The sequence below is a fragment of the Urocitellus parryii genome, chromosome 7 (genome assembly GCF_045843805.1).
Source record: "Urocitellus parryii isolate mUroPar1 chromosome 7, mUroPar1.hap1, whole genome shotgun sequence".
NCBI classification, from domain to species: domain Eukaryota; kingdom Metazoa; phylum Chordata; class Mammalia; order Rodentia; family Sciuridae; genus Urocitellus; species Urocitellus parryii.
The window spans coordinates 98,392,576-98,409,752 of NC_135537.1; the positions used below are offsets into that span (position 1 = coordinate 98,392,576).

The following is a 17,177-nucleotide window of genomic DNA, read 5'->3' on the forward strand; positions in this document are numbered from 1 at the left end:
ATCAGAGGATTTGAAAATAGTCCATGATTGGTTTTAGACCCAAATTATGTCCAGAATGAAAAAAAAAAAAAACTGACATTGAATCTGCTCTTAAGGAATCCTGGTTAGAGGATATATAAAGTAATAATGCAACTGGGATAAAATGTGATGCCACAACACTGTGACAAAAGACAAAGCCTCTCCTCAGGCTTCTGGACAGGAAGAGCTGTAGGTATGTGGTTTTGCTGCTCACCTCTTGAGCTCTTTAGAAACCCATATTTCTGTAAGATGAGTGGGAGAATGTGACCATTATCAAGGAACTAAAGCACTTTGAAAATGGTTGGCAACCAAGCATAACCTACACAGGGGTTTACATTTAAAGAAAGTATGACCCTGATCATATGGAAATAAGTCATGAAACACCACAGAGGCAGAATCTCTTCTGAACTTTGCTGTTTTTCTACACTGGAACTTCACTTGCCTGTAGTTTTGAAGACGACTTAGAGAATGTCCTGACAACTCTTTTAGGGCTGGACTACTATCTGCATGTTCACCTGTCTCCCTCTCTGAAATTCAACCAAATTTCTAGAACAAGTTTAGGTTATGACTTACTTACGTTGCTTCCTAAACACTTAGAGCACATTGATTGCTGTCCTCAGAATGCTTAAATCAGTTTTATAACTGGAACCGAGTAATTTATTACCCAACAATTTATGTTCTTTTAAGTTCACAAATAGTTATTTCATCAAATAAAACCATTAGGCTATGTTTATATGCCACATACTTAAATATCAAGAAAGCTCACTTGCACTGCTCTGGAAATGAGACTCTGGCACTATGCTAGTAATTCTACATGTAAATACAACATGAAATAATATTTTTGAATGAATCAGTTTACAAAGCATATCACATAACTTTGATTCTCTGAGAGAATCACTTTATTCCTTGAGACTCATTGGTTAATAATATAAGATACTTGTTTTCTGACAGCAAGTGATGTATCATGTTTGAGTATTTTTATTTCAGAATTTTAAAATAGTTTTTGTTTAATATGTTGTTACTATTCTTTTGGATGATACTGGCCTAATATTTTGTTTAATACAGTTAGTTCATTTTATGGTTTTTTATCAAAAATTTTTTTGTACTGAGGATTGAAACCAGGGGTACTAGAACACTGAGCCACATCCCCAGCCCTTTTATGTATATGTATGCATTTTTATTTACTTATTTTTTTAATTTAGAGACAAGGGCTTGATAAGTTGCTTAGGGCCTAAGTTGCTGAGGCTGGCTTTGAACTTATCATCCTCCTGCCTCAGCCTCCCAAGCCACTAGGATTAGATGCCACTAGGATTACATGCATGCGCCACCACACCAGGCCCATAAATAACTTTTTAAATAAAATATTCTACATAATAGAAAATATACTGTCACTGGTCTAAAAAAAAGTACAAAATTTGATGGCGTAAAGAAAAATTAACCTTGTGATAGCTCAGACCAACATGATGACTCATTATTTACATTTTCATGACCTTTATCTTAATGATATTCTTTTTTTTATTTGATACACCCTGTTACAGAAACAAATAGTGGTTTAACTTCTAAATAAAAAATAACTTTTAAAATTAAAAATCAATAATCTTTCATTCAGAAATGCAAACTCAAGGTTTTGGAAGGTTTTGAAAATCAATTATTATTAATAGATGCTAGTATACCAGAAATGTGATTTGGACTTTAATCATCAGGAATAGGATCCCTGTGATGGGAGGTCACAGCCTCACTGGATAAAGCAAAGGATCTCTCTTATATTGGATTTGAGGAAAGAATTTAGGTGAGCAGTATTGTCACAGAGGTTGGTGGTAGTAGGTTATTCTTGACCTTTGAAGCTGCTGTGTGTTGCTTCGAGGTGTTAAGAGTATGTGATGTCACCCTTACCAGTATTCCCTGAAGGAATCCTAAATGGCTGGCCTTCAAACTGTAACTCTGTCACCAATTGGTGATTCTTAGAGCTGCACTTAATAAATTGAGTTGCTGATTAATTAGAGAATGCTTAAACCAGTTCTTATGCTTCAATGAATCTAATTATATAAACAAAAAAGATTGAATAAAAAATTGAATCACAAATCTATTTTGTAAATTATTTTAAAATGACAGCTATAAAACAATCAGTCTTTGGCTAAACATGTGGGGACTTTTCAATATTGTCAGTCCTTGGACTGGTCTTCTTTCAGCCAAGTCCATAGAAGAGTAAGAATTTTTTTTTTTCAGATCTCTACCACTATTGTCCATTCTTCCTTCTAAAAAGAGCTTTTTGGACATATGTACATTGAAGAATGGCTAAACCAAGCCACTTAACTTATACATACTATATGCATATATACCAGTGTAAAAGTGAAACTACGTGAAATAACATTTCACAGATTTATCACTTTTTTATGCAGCAAATATCCCTAAAAATTCAATCTTTTCATATTTTCAAGTACTTAAAATATTATTATTAACAAGAGTCACTATTCTGTACAATATATCTATGGAATTGTCCATTCTCCCTGAAAATGAGGTATGATTTTAGAAAATGGGAGACCACAAACTGGTCAACAAGGTTTTATTCTATTTTTGTCTTTGATGTATTTGTTGAATAATTTGTAAGGACAACAGATACATAATATAATTTAACACTTGATAAAGCAATTGTGTTTCAACTTGAACTACTGCTAGAAACTTTGGAACCATAACCTAATATTTCTCAAACCTGAACCAAAAAAGAAAAAGAAAGGGAAAAAAAAAGAAAAAATCTGTAATACATAAAAGAAAAAAAAATAAACTAAGCAAGCTGCTTTTTCTTCAGTCTTAGATTATTGTACTTATATATAGTGTTAACCCACACTGAGCATGAAATGCGTTAAGGATACAAACCTTCATCTGGTTAACCAAAACAAAATCCAAAGCTATTTAGTCTTCCTAAATAAGTAATTTAAACTAGTTCATTTGCGATTTTGCCTTCAAGGTATGAATGCTTTTTGTTTGTTTGTTTGTTTTTAGCAGTAATGGGGATTGAACCAAGGGGCACTCTACCATTGAGCTACATTCCCAGTTCACTTTATTTTGTTTTTTATTATTATTATTATTATTATTATTATCATTATTATTATTAATTTACTGGGAATTGAATCCAAGTGCACCACTGAGCCACATTCCCAGTCTTTTGTATTTTTATCTTGAGATAGAATCTTGATAAGTTGCTTAGGGCCTCATGAAGTCACTGAGGCTGGCTTCAAATATGCAATCCTCCTGCTCCAGCCTCCCAAATTGCTGGGATTACAGACTTGAGCTAAATTACCATGACCCACATTAACTCTTTATTATGTGAGTTAAAATGAAGAAAATATTACTGAGCACACTCTGAAAGCATTAAACTCCTCCAGATGGGGCCACTATGCCTAGGTTCTCTTTCTACTTGTTATTAATTATACTTTAAGAAAGTCTAATATTTCTTTGGATTTCATGTAAGAAGATAATTCACTTAAAATACTGGGAGAAAATATACCTGAAATGATCAAATTAATATCTTTGAATAACAATGAAACTTGGACATAATTTGAAAATGAAGAAACTAATTTCCATACATGACCACAAAATGATAAAGAAAAAATAAATTAGATTGTACACAAAATACAATAAATCTTGTAGCTATTAAGGTATATAGGCATTTCCTATATATTTAAATATAATATTATGCAGAAAATAACTTCTCAATAGGATTATTTTAAGAGTTTTGTATTCTTGAAAAACTTCTAAGGAGGAAAAAATGTTTTTCAGATTTCTGTAAGTTTTTACATAAATTTTGCTGATATCTAAGGAGTGAAATGTCTTTTTCTTTAAATATTTGCACAATCACAAGTTTAACAAAAAAAAATAGCTCTTAAAAATAAAACATTCTAAAAAAAAGATGACCAGTTCCCTCATTTACATCATTATATATTTATTATACACTTTTCTAAGTTTTGTGGCTATGACTAGGAACAAAGAATATCTATTTTAATAAAAAGTATCCTGCAGCAATTAAACCTGAATACGTAAAACAATAGAAATTTTTATTTCTTAATTTTAAAAAGTAAGCCCTAAAATGTAACATCCATTTATACTTTAAAATTGCTTAAAAATCATAAAATTAGTGTTCATAAAGAATATTTTAAAGTTTCACAAAGTACACAAAGGTAAAGAAAATAAAAATGAAAGAATGAAGTGATAACTATGATTTTTTTTATGTTAAAATGAAAAACCAACCATGAGATTCAAATGTTTTATGAAACTTATTATTTATTTGTGAATTTAGAAACTTATCCAAATTATAATGTTGATTTTTAATTGTATGTAATTTGTATGTGAACATTCTTTTGATTTCTAAATAATTTGGATTAGAACTAAAATTTCTTAGGTATTTCTTAGTACAAACACAGCCCTGATAGTGTGTTCTATGAGGAAATAAATGTTCCCTTAGCAACAACAATTTTGTTCAGAAAACAGCCTAATATGTAATAGCCTTCTTTCATTTGCTGTCATGCTTCTCACAACTTAAGCCTTGAAAAGTTAAATTAAGGACCTTAATGAAAAGTCTGTTATAATTACACTAAATTTAGTTACTCATAAAAAGTAACTATGGAGAAATGTGGCATACTTGTCTGATGGAACTTCTGAAAAATTATTTGACATAGAGTGCACTTTTTCATTGCAAATGCATGATGAACACATATGGTATTCATATGGTAACCCATATAACAAAAAATTAAACTTTAATTTTTAAATAGAGCATTCAAATTTAAAAGGACTAGAAGAGCATTTCTCTAAATTCTTGGTTTATTTGCTATTTCTTTCAAATCAATTGATTAAATGTGCAAAGAAGTTTCCAGGTATGTAATATTTTGGCTATAATTACACATTGATATTTAATTAAACATTGTAGACTGGTGTTCAAGTCAATTGTACTAAAATATTTCCAATGATATCTAAATTATAAATCCTAAAACTTATGTTATCCTTAAATATATATTGAAAGCTTTTATGTTTATAATAGTAAATTTGTATGAATCTTTATCAACAATTATTCTTATGCTTCAGTTTCATATTTTATATGTTATTAATATGTTTTAGATATATATTAGTGCATTCATTTAATTCACTCATTAATTCATTTGTCCATATAATTCCTTAAAATATTTAATGAATGTATTAATGTATTTTTTGTTATTTGGAAAGATGAATCTTAACAGTACTAAAATATTGAATTACTTTTTTTATGAGGGCTAATACATACCATACTACTTATATTCCAAAATTTAGCATTTAATGTGAAGGAAGTAAAATGTCAGAGAAGTAGAGATCAGCTGCTACTACATCATAAATAAACCTGACTATAAGAATGTAGGGTTACAAGAATAACCAAATGAGCTGCCCCTTTGTGCTGTAAAGAAATGTATCCATAAATTCTATTTGCACTGATGGACAACTATAAGATTCAGCCTATCATATGCCAAAGTATGGACAGAATATAACTCTTATAAGAGGGGTCATCTAAAAATGAAAAAGTGAAAGGACTTCATATGATATCACTTTCTTTTCTCAAATTCACTCAGAAGATGGATTACTTCATAGAGAAAGTGAAATGTTTGCTTCTGGGGAATGGATAATCGTTTCCTCTATGCAATCAATGTATAATATATGTCCATTCTAATAATAAATAAATATTTTTAAAAGATAATTAACACAATACCCTGTGGAATCTGTAAAGCTATATGAAAAAAAAATCCTATTGACCACATGAACAATTTCATTGTATAGATATGAACTTTCAAATGTATGCATATGTTTTTTATGATTGATGAAAATGCATTGCTAAAGTTGGAATAGCCTTCCACACTTTGCATTTTCTCAATCATTAGAAACTAAAAGTGAAACTACTATGTTTCAGAGATTGATGAAACTTTGAGGCATTAAATAGTATAATGCTTTAAAACTTGGAGTTTAGAGTAATTTGTTTCCCTCTTTGTCTATTTTTAAAGCCTTTACCTGTATTGTGCCATTCTAATTCACTCTTGTTTGCTTGAATATTAACTTGTGGTTTAAGAGTTATTTTATATAAATTTTAAATTTTAATTATAAATAAAGAATCCATAAAACTTGAAATTTGTAATGAATATTTCATGTTTTATTAGGATGTTGGTCACTGAGATATATTTTCTGATGTCCATCTTTAAACTAGCTTCTATTTCAATTGATTGAATGTATCTCATTTGTTGACTCTTGAAGGTGGAAGGAAACCTAATCTCATGCCATTAAAATTTCTTGTTTATAAGTACATAGGTAACAGAATTATATTTAGAGTATGGGGTTTTTGAAAGTTTGACATTCAGGATTTGAGTTCCAACTCATCCATTTTTTAACCCTCTGTCCTCAGTTTCTCTACCTTCAATGGAGATGATGATGATGGTGGTGGTGGTGATGGTGATGATAATAGTGATACCAGGTGTTGGGGTAGTTATGAGGACTGGCCTTAGTAAAGGGATAGGGATAGTACAGTGTCTAGCATTTAATACTACTGCATAAACAAAACTGTGATCTAAAGAAGTTATATGCCACACCCAATTTTATAAAAATTCAAGTTTTATAACAGTAGTGAGATGTGTCTGAAGTTGTTTTCTTTTTTAAAAAAACATTTTAGTTGTAGGTGGAAACAATACCTTTTTTTGTTTTGTTTGTTCATTTATTTTTATGTGGTGCTGAGGATCAAACCCAGTGCCTCACATGTGGGAAGCAAGTACTCTACCAATGAGTCACAATCCCAGCCCAAAGTTATTTTCTTCCACACACATATTTCAACCATATTTATTTAAAGTTTTCTTTTTGCCTCAGAAACCTAATATCACCTCTAAATATCAGGGTCTTAAAAATTAATATAATGCAATGATCATTAACTGAGAATACATTTTTTAAGAGGTGGCTGTTCTTTTGAAAAAAGAATCAAAGGTTCCAAAAAAAATAATGTAAAAATTTCACAATATATCATTTTGACATTATAGCTAGTATAAATTTATGAAAAAATGATATACTATTGTTTTGATCATTGATACTTGTTTTCTGTTTCATTCCTATTGAATTATACATTATGATTCTTTGGGCATTATTTTTATCCTATTAAGCCTTTAGTTTCACATATCTGAGAAGCTACATAGGGAAAAGCAAGTAAATGTTTTGGAATGTTAACATACATAGACTTTGAAATGCTTGACTGAATACATCTGCCTTTAGTACTAGTACTAACCCCTGGCTAGAATTTCAAAACTTTGATTAAAAAGTTATTTGAATAAGATCAATTTTTAGTTTCAGTATAGTGGAGAAGGTATCTTATATATGAGGGAAAAATATAAAAAGTATTTTGGAAAATAAAATTTTATCAGAGTGAATCTTAGGTATAATGAATATGAAATTTGAACATGCATGAAATACCTTATCAAGATCATGTTTCTGGCATTATGAAATTAGATACAGAAAATAAATCAATAGGAATAAAAAACTAGATCTTTAAAGCAAGCAGAAACAAAAAATTACTATATTTTAATAGAATTATGGTTAAAATTATGAAAATACTGCATTTTATGATTATCCATGAAATAAACACTGTTATTTTCAAATGCACAAAGGAAAATTGAATTGGCATTAATACACAGGTAAACTTAGGAACTATTCAGTCAGATCAAGAGGAAGAATTCTATTTTACATTCCTAAAACTAACAGAAACATAGTAATGTGGACTAGGTCTTCTTTTGCAAGCTTTATTTTCTTTAAATAATAATTGATAAAAAGTTAACTCATGTTTGCTAATAGATTTATCTCTCTAAAGATGGAAAAATCAATTATCAGTTGCCTAGATATTATTACTACTCTATTTGTTCCCTGTTCAAACTTCCTTGTACTGCAACAAAAAGGTGTTGGACTTTGTTCCCAGCCTCAGGCTTGAATCACATCTCTATGCCAGACTTATTTGTTCTTTACCTTGGTGACTTTATCAAGTAGGAAAACATGACACATGTCTTGGTTGCACACATGAGATGTAGTTGGTAATTAGTCTTCTCTGAAAGACTTTCCTTGACTTGAAAAGAGATAATACACTATAATGAAATTTTAGTTTTTTTCTACAATTAAATCCCTTGATTCTTGATCAAAAGGAGAAACCTATCTTGAAATAATTTAAACATAATACATCATACTTAAAAGTCCCTATAATTCTCTTTTGAAAATAAAGTAACTTAAATGAGAATGAGTCCAGTGATCTGAAAATGTTAGACAAAATAAAATAAAACAAGGCCTTTGATGATATAATACTTTATATAACTAAACTATATTCTCCCTGCCTTTTGTGAGGTAAAATAAACACACACACACACACACACACACACACACACACACACACACACACACACACACACATACACACACACACTTTTCCTGCTAATTTAATAAGAGTTTTCCCTTACATGGAGATTATAGTGCTTTAAAATATATCAATCAGTGAAAAAACTATTTGATATGAAACTTTAGAAAGATATAGAAATATGGTTTTTAGAGGCATAGGGGTACCGAGGATTTAGCCTGGGGTACTTTACTAATGAGTTATGTCCCCAGTGTTTTTTTTTAATTTTTATTTTTAGTTGTAGATGGAGACAACACCTTTATCTTATTTATTTTTATGTGGTGCTGAGGATGAAACCCATTGCCTTGCATGTGCTAGGCAAGCTTTCTATCATTGAGCCACAACTCCAGCCCCTCGATGATTTTTTTAAACAGGCTCACACTGTTCTGAGGGCCTCACTAAGTTACTGAGGCTGCTTTATACTTGGAATCCTCCTGCCTCAGCCTTCTGAATTTCTAGAATTATAGACATGTGCCACCATACCCAGCTAGAAGTACAGTTTGATAATAAATTAATTTCAATAAAAATTTCATGAGATTTTACTATTCTTAGAATAATGTTTGCAAATGCTAGATATTATATGTATAAAATTATATATAATTTTAGTTTTGCACATATAATATACACAAATATATGTGTGTATATATTTTATGTGTAGTTAGATTAATGAGCACTATAAAAGCACTCATAATCAAGTGGAAACATTAATGTGTACCAAATATAAAATAAATAGCCCATATCTATGTCATCTTTGTAACAATGAAAATTAAAGTGATATGTAACTTGGACCTTAGAAACTTACATATAAACTAATTAGCAGAAACCACATGATTTCATGGTTAATATTCCAATGTAAAAATTAAGTTTTATTGGTGCATAAAATTGTACATAATAGTAGAATGCATTTTGATATATTCATGGATGCTTATATCAGAATTTGATTAATTGTATCCCTACTGATATAATTAATCCCCTTTCTCTCCTATTGATCCCCTTCCTCTAGTCTGCTGGAAACCCTTTCATTTTCTTGGGGTCATTTTTAAATTTGTTTCTCTCTAGTTTTCTTTTTTATCTTTAATTTCCAAATATGAAAGAAAATACATGACCTTTAACTTTTTGAGACTGATGCAATCCAGTTTCATCCATTTTCTTGGAAATGAGAAAATTTTGTTCTTCTTAGTGGATGAATAAAACTTCATTATGTATATACACTACATTTTTTAAATGCATTTACTTGCTGACAAGCACCTAGACTAGTTCCATAAAATGATTATCATGAATTGTGCTGCTATAAATTTGGACATGCATACATTGCTTGCTATAATATACTGATTTTAATTCTTTTGAATAAATACAGAGGACAAATATAGCTGAATCATATGGTTGGTCCATTTCTAGAGTAAAGAAAAATATGGTATTTCCCAAACTCATTAAAAACAGTATACACTCTGCAAAAGAGTAACAAATTATAATATCCCTGTATTTTATCAGAGCAGAAAATTACTCAGATGAGTATCTATTATACGGATCAGATAAGAGTTCAAACTGCATGGCTAGGGATATAAGTGACTGTGATTTTAATCCCTAGGACATAGAATCCAAATAGAATATTTGGTTTCAGATGGTTTTTAGTATTTTTCATGGAAAAACATAGTCTTATATTGTGAGTAAAAGAATAAATTAAAAGATACACACAATGATATTCTACTCATTGAATAAATCTGTTTTAATATAGATTTATTTCATTGACACCCAGGGAACATAATAATTGCATTTTACATAAACATTTTAACTTATTATTTACAAAAATGCTTGCAAATATGATTTTAATGTAGTGGACGTGTGTGTGTGTGTGTGTGTGTGTGTGTGTGTGTGTGTGTGTATTTCATCTGAGAAGTGAAGACATTTGAAATGAATTTTAACTTTATGTACAATGACTCTCCTCTCTTAACCTTAACTAATGAACCATGTAATAGATCATATTCCTAAAACCACAGTAATAAGCTCCATGTATCACCATTCATTTTTTTCTGGATATTAATTTAGTTACAGACTGTAGTTGTTTAGGAAAAGTTATGGATGATAAAGTGATGGGAGTCAAACATTTAAAAGCCTAGTAAGAAATTCTGATGATCTTAATGACAATATAAACTAATCAGGAGAAAGATAGCATACTTTAAATAATTAAGTAGTCAGGATTATAAACCAATCATTCTCTTAGATTTAATGACTCCCTTGAAGGGATTGCTAGTTTACACATGGTCTGAAAGTCCTCTTAACTCAGAAATTCTTATGATATAATTGAAACTAATTATTTTTGTTGTTCATTGGCAAAAATATACCAAAATTGGTTAATAATTTGTGTGTATACCTGCTCTGTATACCTGCGAGTCACTCTATACCTCACATAAACTACTACTTCTCTTTCACTTGTAAAATTAGTTATTACTGACATAGATCAATTAAATATTATTGGAATTAGTTATATGTATTTACAAGTGTGTATGTGTATGCATAAATATCATTGTTATTCTCTCTCTAAATATATACAGGTACACACATATATTTTGCACATATATTTATGTGCATCCATATAGTTATATAACTAGAACAATGTTATATATGCAATGGCATTCTATAGAAAATAAATGTTTATATGTGTTGATACAACAGTAAAAATTGCTGACCATTGCATTAAGTTAATATTGAACAAATTTAAATGACCACATTTACTAAAATATTTCTAACTTATGTTTATTTAATTTGAAAAAACCTGAGAGGTGGCAACTTGTAATATACCGAGTCAAACTTATACATTCTAATAAGTGGGAATACATATTAAATTTAAAAGATATACTATTAACAAATGAGAAAATGTAAATGATCTCTTGGTAATTTTATATTTTATGTATAAATTCTACTTTAATATTGTGTTTTCCAAACTATAAAGTTGACTAAAATAATTCTTTTTTCCTTTTAAAATATGGTTTCTATAAATTTTTAGGTGACACATTATAACTTTGTGAATAAGCATTTTCTATATAGTCTACTACTTGACATTAGAGAACTGAGGTGTGGTACTCAGAATAACAGCTTCCCCTAAGTCCTAACCAAGGACCCTGAATAAAAAGGAACTATGCAGGTATAATAAACATTGAGGACTGAGAGATAAGTTATTATTCTACAATTATATGCAGGGTTAGAAATCTAATCATATGGGTTCTTAAAAGAAAAAGGACATAAATTAAGAACTATCAGAGAGGCTTGATGTGAACACTTGATTTGTGATTGCTGAGTAAAAACAGAGGAAGAGGGCACTCAATTTATAAACAGAACAGAACCAGGCATGGAAGTCCTGTTACAACAAGGAACAAAATTCTGCAAACAACCAAAGGGCTAGGAAGCAGTGTTTATACTAGAGGCTCCAGAAAGGACAGCTTAATTTTGTCATAAAAGATCTTACTGAGCTTCTGAGTCTCAGAAGTATAAAATAATATTTTAAGTGTTGTTTGAAGCTGTTAGGTATGTGATAATTTGTTACAACAGCAATAGAAAGCTAACATAAGGGATAATTTGTTAAAAGATCTTTTTAGCAATGTTCAGATATTACTATCCAATATCAGTACTGAATAATGAACTTGCAATCTAGTTATATTTTTTCAAATCAGGTTTTAAAAATTTAGCAGCCTCAAATATTCAGGTGTTAATGATTTAACCAAAAGAAGGAGCAAAAGGAGAAGGAAAATATAAAGGGAGAAGAGGAAAGAGAAGAAAGAAAAAGGAACAAAAGAAAAGAATGTTTTCTTAAATTCAGACATGAATACAATGCTATCCAAACTCCAAAAGTAATTATTGTATGAAGTTTAACATATGGATTCTCAGTTTTTCCAGTACTGTTTGTTGAATAGGATATCTTTTCTCCAATATAAATTTTTGGCACTTTTGTGTAATATATAAGATAACTGTATTCATGTGGGTTTGTCTCTGTGTCCTCTATTCTGTACCATTGGTCTACAAGTCTATTTTGGAGCCAATACCATACTGTTTTTGTTACTGTTGCTCTGTAGTATAGATTAAGATCTGGTATAGTGATGCCACCTGCTTCACTCCTCTTGCTAAGGATTGCTTTAGCTATTATGGGTTTCTTGTTTTTCCAAATGAATTTCATGACTGCTATTTCTATTTCAGAGAAGAATGTCATTGGGATTTTGATCAAAATTGCATTAACTGCTTTTGGTAATATGGTCATTTTGACAATATTAATTCTGCCTATTCAAGTACAAGAGAGATCTTTCCATCTTCTAATGATTTCTTTCTTTAGCTTTCTGTAGTTTTCATTGTAGAGGTCTTTCACTTCTGTCATTGATTCCAAATTTTTGAGGGTATTATAAATGGGTAATTTTCCTAGTTTCCATTTTAGAGGATTTGTCACTGATACACAGAAATGCCTTTGATTTATGGGTGTTGATTTTTATATGCTGCTACTTTGCTGAATTCATTTATTAGTTCTACAAGTTTTCTGGTGGAATTTTTGTGTCTTGCAGATATAGAATCATCTCACTGGCAAATAGTTATAGTCTGAGTTCTTCTATTCCTCTCTGTTCCCCTTTAATTTCTTTCATCTAAATGCTCTGGCTAGAGTTTTAAGAACTATGTTAAATAGAAGAGGTAAAAGAGGGAATCCCTTTCTTGTTTCAGTTTTTAGAGGGAAGGATTTCAATTTTAGAGGTTCAATTATTTTTAAACCTCAAACTTTAATTCAGTTCCATTCCCCCTCAAAGTAATTGCATTATCATTGTACTTATAATATCTTCCTTGTCTGAAGTTTGGGAAGGTTTTGCATACACCCAACTGAATACTTTTTTTTTTTTTTTGGATTTAGTCGATTTTACTTACAGATTTTTTTCGTTTTGTTTTCTTGTTTGTATTTTTTTTTACATTTCAGAGCATTACACAATTACATTTTCTCATTTTCTGACCTGCAAACAGATACCTTAAATGGAAATTTTTTTAAATTATCAAATTAGGTACATCCAAAATGCAACAATTACACATTTGACAATTAATTCACAAAGTGTAATTTACTGGGACGTATCCTAGGAATTTAGGAACAGCCAGTCAGGAGAAATCTGACCAAATTTAGCAATCAACTATTTACATATCCAAAACCAAACCTATCTAAGCTCCCAAATCAGAAGCTTGAAAGTCTGCTATATCCCCACTGCACAAAGGAGAACAATGACTCAAACCTGTCCAGTCTTGACAGTTTTAATCCCAAATACTGGGCTACTTCCCCAGCATGTCACTGAATAGCAAGCATTCAGTTTGTCAAAGCAAGCATCTCAGTTTGTCAAACACCCAAATATCAAACTTTTATACCATTATGACCATAGAAAGACTAATTTTCTTTAGTTTAAAAAAAATAGTAGTCATTAAATATCCACAATGTGCCCCCAGGTCACCAGCCCTTACTAAATCCCAAATACGCAACCTATGTCACATAGTGACAGGCAATGTTATATATATGTGAAGATATATATACAGTAATAGTACAAATAGCAATTAACAGTCCCTGAAAAAATTCAGTTTCAGTTGAGGCTATGGCTTCTATGCCTTGGGATGTTTTTAGATTTCAAAATTGGAAAATACTGCTAAAATCTCACTTCCTGAAGACAAAATTTGATTGCATGTTCAGTTTAAGCTTCTCAGTCTAAAAATGGCTATAAGGTAGTATAAAAAGTCAGCCAACTGAGTGCAATTTTTCTCTCCAATTTGGCCAAGCTATTTTGTAGAAATTATTCCTAGCTAGACTAGAAAATCTGTGGTGCTTTCCAAGGGTTCTTGCCTACCTTACTGTCCATGTTCACGATTCAAACTGTGTCAATAGAGCCCGCAATTCAGGGGTCAGCTGCTTGGCAGCCTTAGCCGCCTCTGTGATAGCCTTGCGATACAGGCCCTTTCTCTTCTTATTAAAGCGTGACTGGAAGTTTTCTAAAAAGGGGGAGAGTTGCGAAAGAGCAAGGAAAGATGTTGTTGGAGACCCAAACCACGAAATACGGGCCTCCTGTCGGACTAAAAGGCCGTTATCTTTCCGGCTCACAGTTATAGTAAGAATACGGGCTGGCCACCAAGGGAAGCCATATATCTTGGCCCAAACAACGTCCCCTACACATATGGTCCTGCCATCTGGTGTGACACATTTAGAGACGTTTTTGGAAAAGATTTTCATTTTCAAGGAATTACTGAGCTTTTTCTCTTCCTTTGAAGAGGAGGAAGTGGAGGAGGTGGAAGGTACATGCATACTGCCTGGAGGAAAATCAAAGCTTTCAGAAGAGCTACACTCAGAGTTGGAGGATTTCAAATCATCTGTGCTATCAATGCTACACACTGAAGCACTGGAAGAGTCAGATTTCTTGTGATTTAGGATCATGTAAACAGAGATATTGCTTTTGCTGCCCTTTTTGCCCAGTGTCTGTGGTTCATCCTGCTCACCAGGTGCAGGCACTTCACTTGTGTCCTGAACCCCACTGCTGGCCTCTTCAGGGCCTTTTGAGGGACTCTGATTTTCTGAAGGGGCCTCACCTGCTGAGCGGGTGGAGGTGCAGCGAGACTGGGGCTTGGGTGCCATCTTGCCACTCCGCATTTTCTCGAGTCCTGTCTTCAGAGAAGAGTCATTTTCTTCATTCCTGTACCTCTGTGGTTTTAAACGAACCCGGGGTGGAAGGGAACCTGAGCTAGGATTCTGGTATCGACGAGTGAAATGGACTTTTGAATGTGCATTTTTGGAAGTAGAGGTTTCACTTTGCTTCTTTTGTGCCTTTTCTTTGGCAATTTTCAATACTTCCCGAGCTTTTGCATGATCCATGTTCTTACTCTGGAGCACTTTTTTAGTACTTAACTGAGCTTTTGACGTATTTGCCTGAGCAGAAACTTTGACTACTCTGTCTCTGCTGTGAGCAATATTTGAAACCTTAACCACAGCATTTCTTCTCTGGCTTTCATTTTGGTTTTTCCCATCCACTTTATGGTCAGTTTTCAGTTTTTTGTTCACAGTAGCTACACTTTCATTTCTCCGTTTTTTATCTTCATATTTAGAAGAGTCACTTGCACTACTACCTTTTCTAATTTCCTTTTTTTCAGCAACAACACTGTTTTTACACTTATCACAGAGGACTTGTCTGGGTCGTAGTTTAATAGCATTCATTATTGAAGTGGGTTCTTCCCGGTACATTTTTCGTTTGGGTCGCTTAATTTTCCGAGGAGGAGGCTGAGGTATTGATTGGTTATATGTGTCCCTGATAAACAAAGGGGGAGGATAAGGTGCTCCTTCATGGAAGAGAGGTGGTGGTATGGAAGTCCACAGGCTTTCAGCCAAACTCAGCTCAGGAGGTGGGACAGAAGGATCGTTGGGAACAGCACCATTCACTTCACCCTTGACTTCTGTCCCTTCTTGGAATGTATTACTTTGGAGCTGCCTGGCTTCGGGTTTATCCTTATATTCCCTTTTAGGAAATACTGTCACAGGGATCCCATGGGGCCCAAACCTTTTGGACAGATCCATGAGGACCCCGGAGAAGAGCTTCTCTCCGAGGCAGAAGGACACGAGGAGCGCGTCCTCAATGATGTGGTCCAGAGTGACCCACACCTCCCAGCCGGGAATCAATTGCGACACCGCGGAGTCCCCGCCCGCCGGCGGCACCAGCGCCGGAGCTGTGGGCTGGGGCAGCTGCGTGTCCTCGCGCTCCTCGGGAGCCGGGGGCTGCTCGCAAAGCGGCGCTGGGGAAGGTGGAAGGTCCGGCCCTTCTTGAGTTGCGGCAACCGCTGGCTCCGCCGCCCGGACGGGTAGCTTCTCCTCAGCCTCCAGCTCCAGCCCCGCCGCCTCCGGGCTGCGGGCGAGCTCCCCTGGCGGCGGCGGCGGCGGCGGGAGCTGCGGCTCGTCGGCCTGAGGAGCGGACTGCTGCCCGTCGGCCTCGCCGTCCGGCACAGACGCTTCAGTGGCCGTGACCTGGAGGGGATTAGTGCCGGCCTCGCTGCCGGGGATGGGCTCCATCTCCGGCTCGGCCTCGCCGGCGCCCCCCTCCCCGGGGGACGCAGCAGTCGCTGCCGCCTCTGCAGCCATGGCCGCCATTTTCTTCCTGGCTTCTCCCTCCTCCAACTCCGGCTGCCCAACTAAATACTTAAATACTCTTCTCACTTAACCTGGGATTTTTTCACTTAAATTATCATAATAATCATCATCTTGTCTTGCGTATCCTATCACATTGTCTAAATGTTATAGGCAAAGTCTACGTTTGAATTTTTTGGTGCCTTCAATTGCAATTTATTTCAGGTGGAAAAAAGAAAAAAAATGGAATCAACTGTGTAAATGCAAACACACATACTTAATTAACCTGTGAAGTGTGTGTTATTTCCAGTATGGTATGTCCATCTTCTTAAAAGATAGCATAGCTCATTCATTAATCAACAGCAAAATGTCCTTTATGTATACAGAGTATCCAAACATCAACAGGTGAACCAATTCCATAATAACTGATAATTATTGTGCTTCTTATCCTTTTACTTATCTTTAATAATAACAACCATACAAATTACATAGTTTAAAATCACAAATTCCCACTTTCACTCTTGCCTTCTCTCTTGCTCTTCAAAACTGGCAAATCTTGAAACAGGAATTGGGGCAAGGGGGTTGAATTGGACTGTGATCAGTGATAACATTCCCAAATTCCTGTTGCTT

The 17,177-nt window shown here is 33.4% G+C and overlaps 1 pseudogene; it reads right to left on the bottom strand.

Moving 5' to 3' along the window:
* Positions 1–14,306: 14,306 nt before the first annotated feature.
* On the bottom strand, positions 14,307–16,571 carry LOC144255935 (PWWP domain-containing protein 2A pseudogene; annotated as a pseudogene).
* Positions 16,572–17,177: the final 606 nt, after the last annotated feature.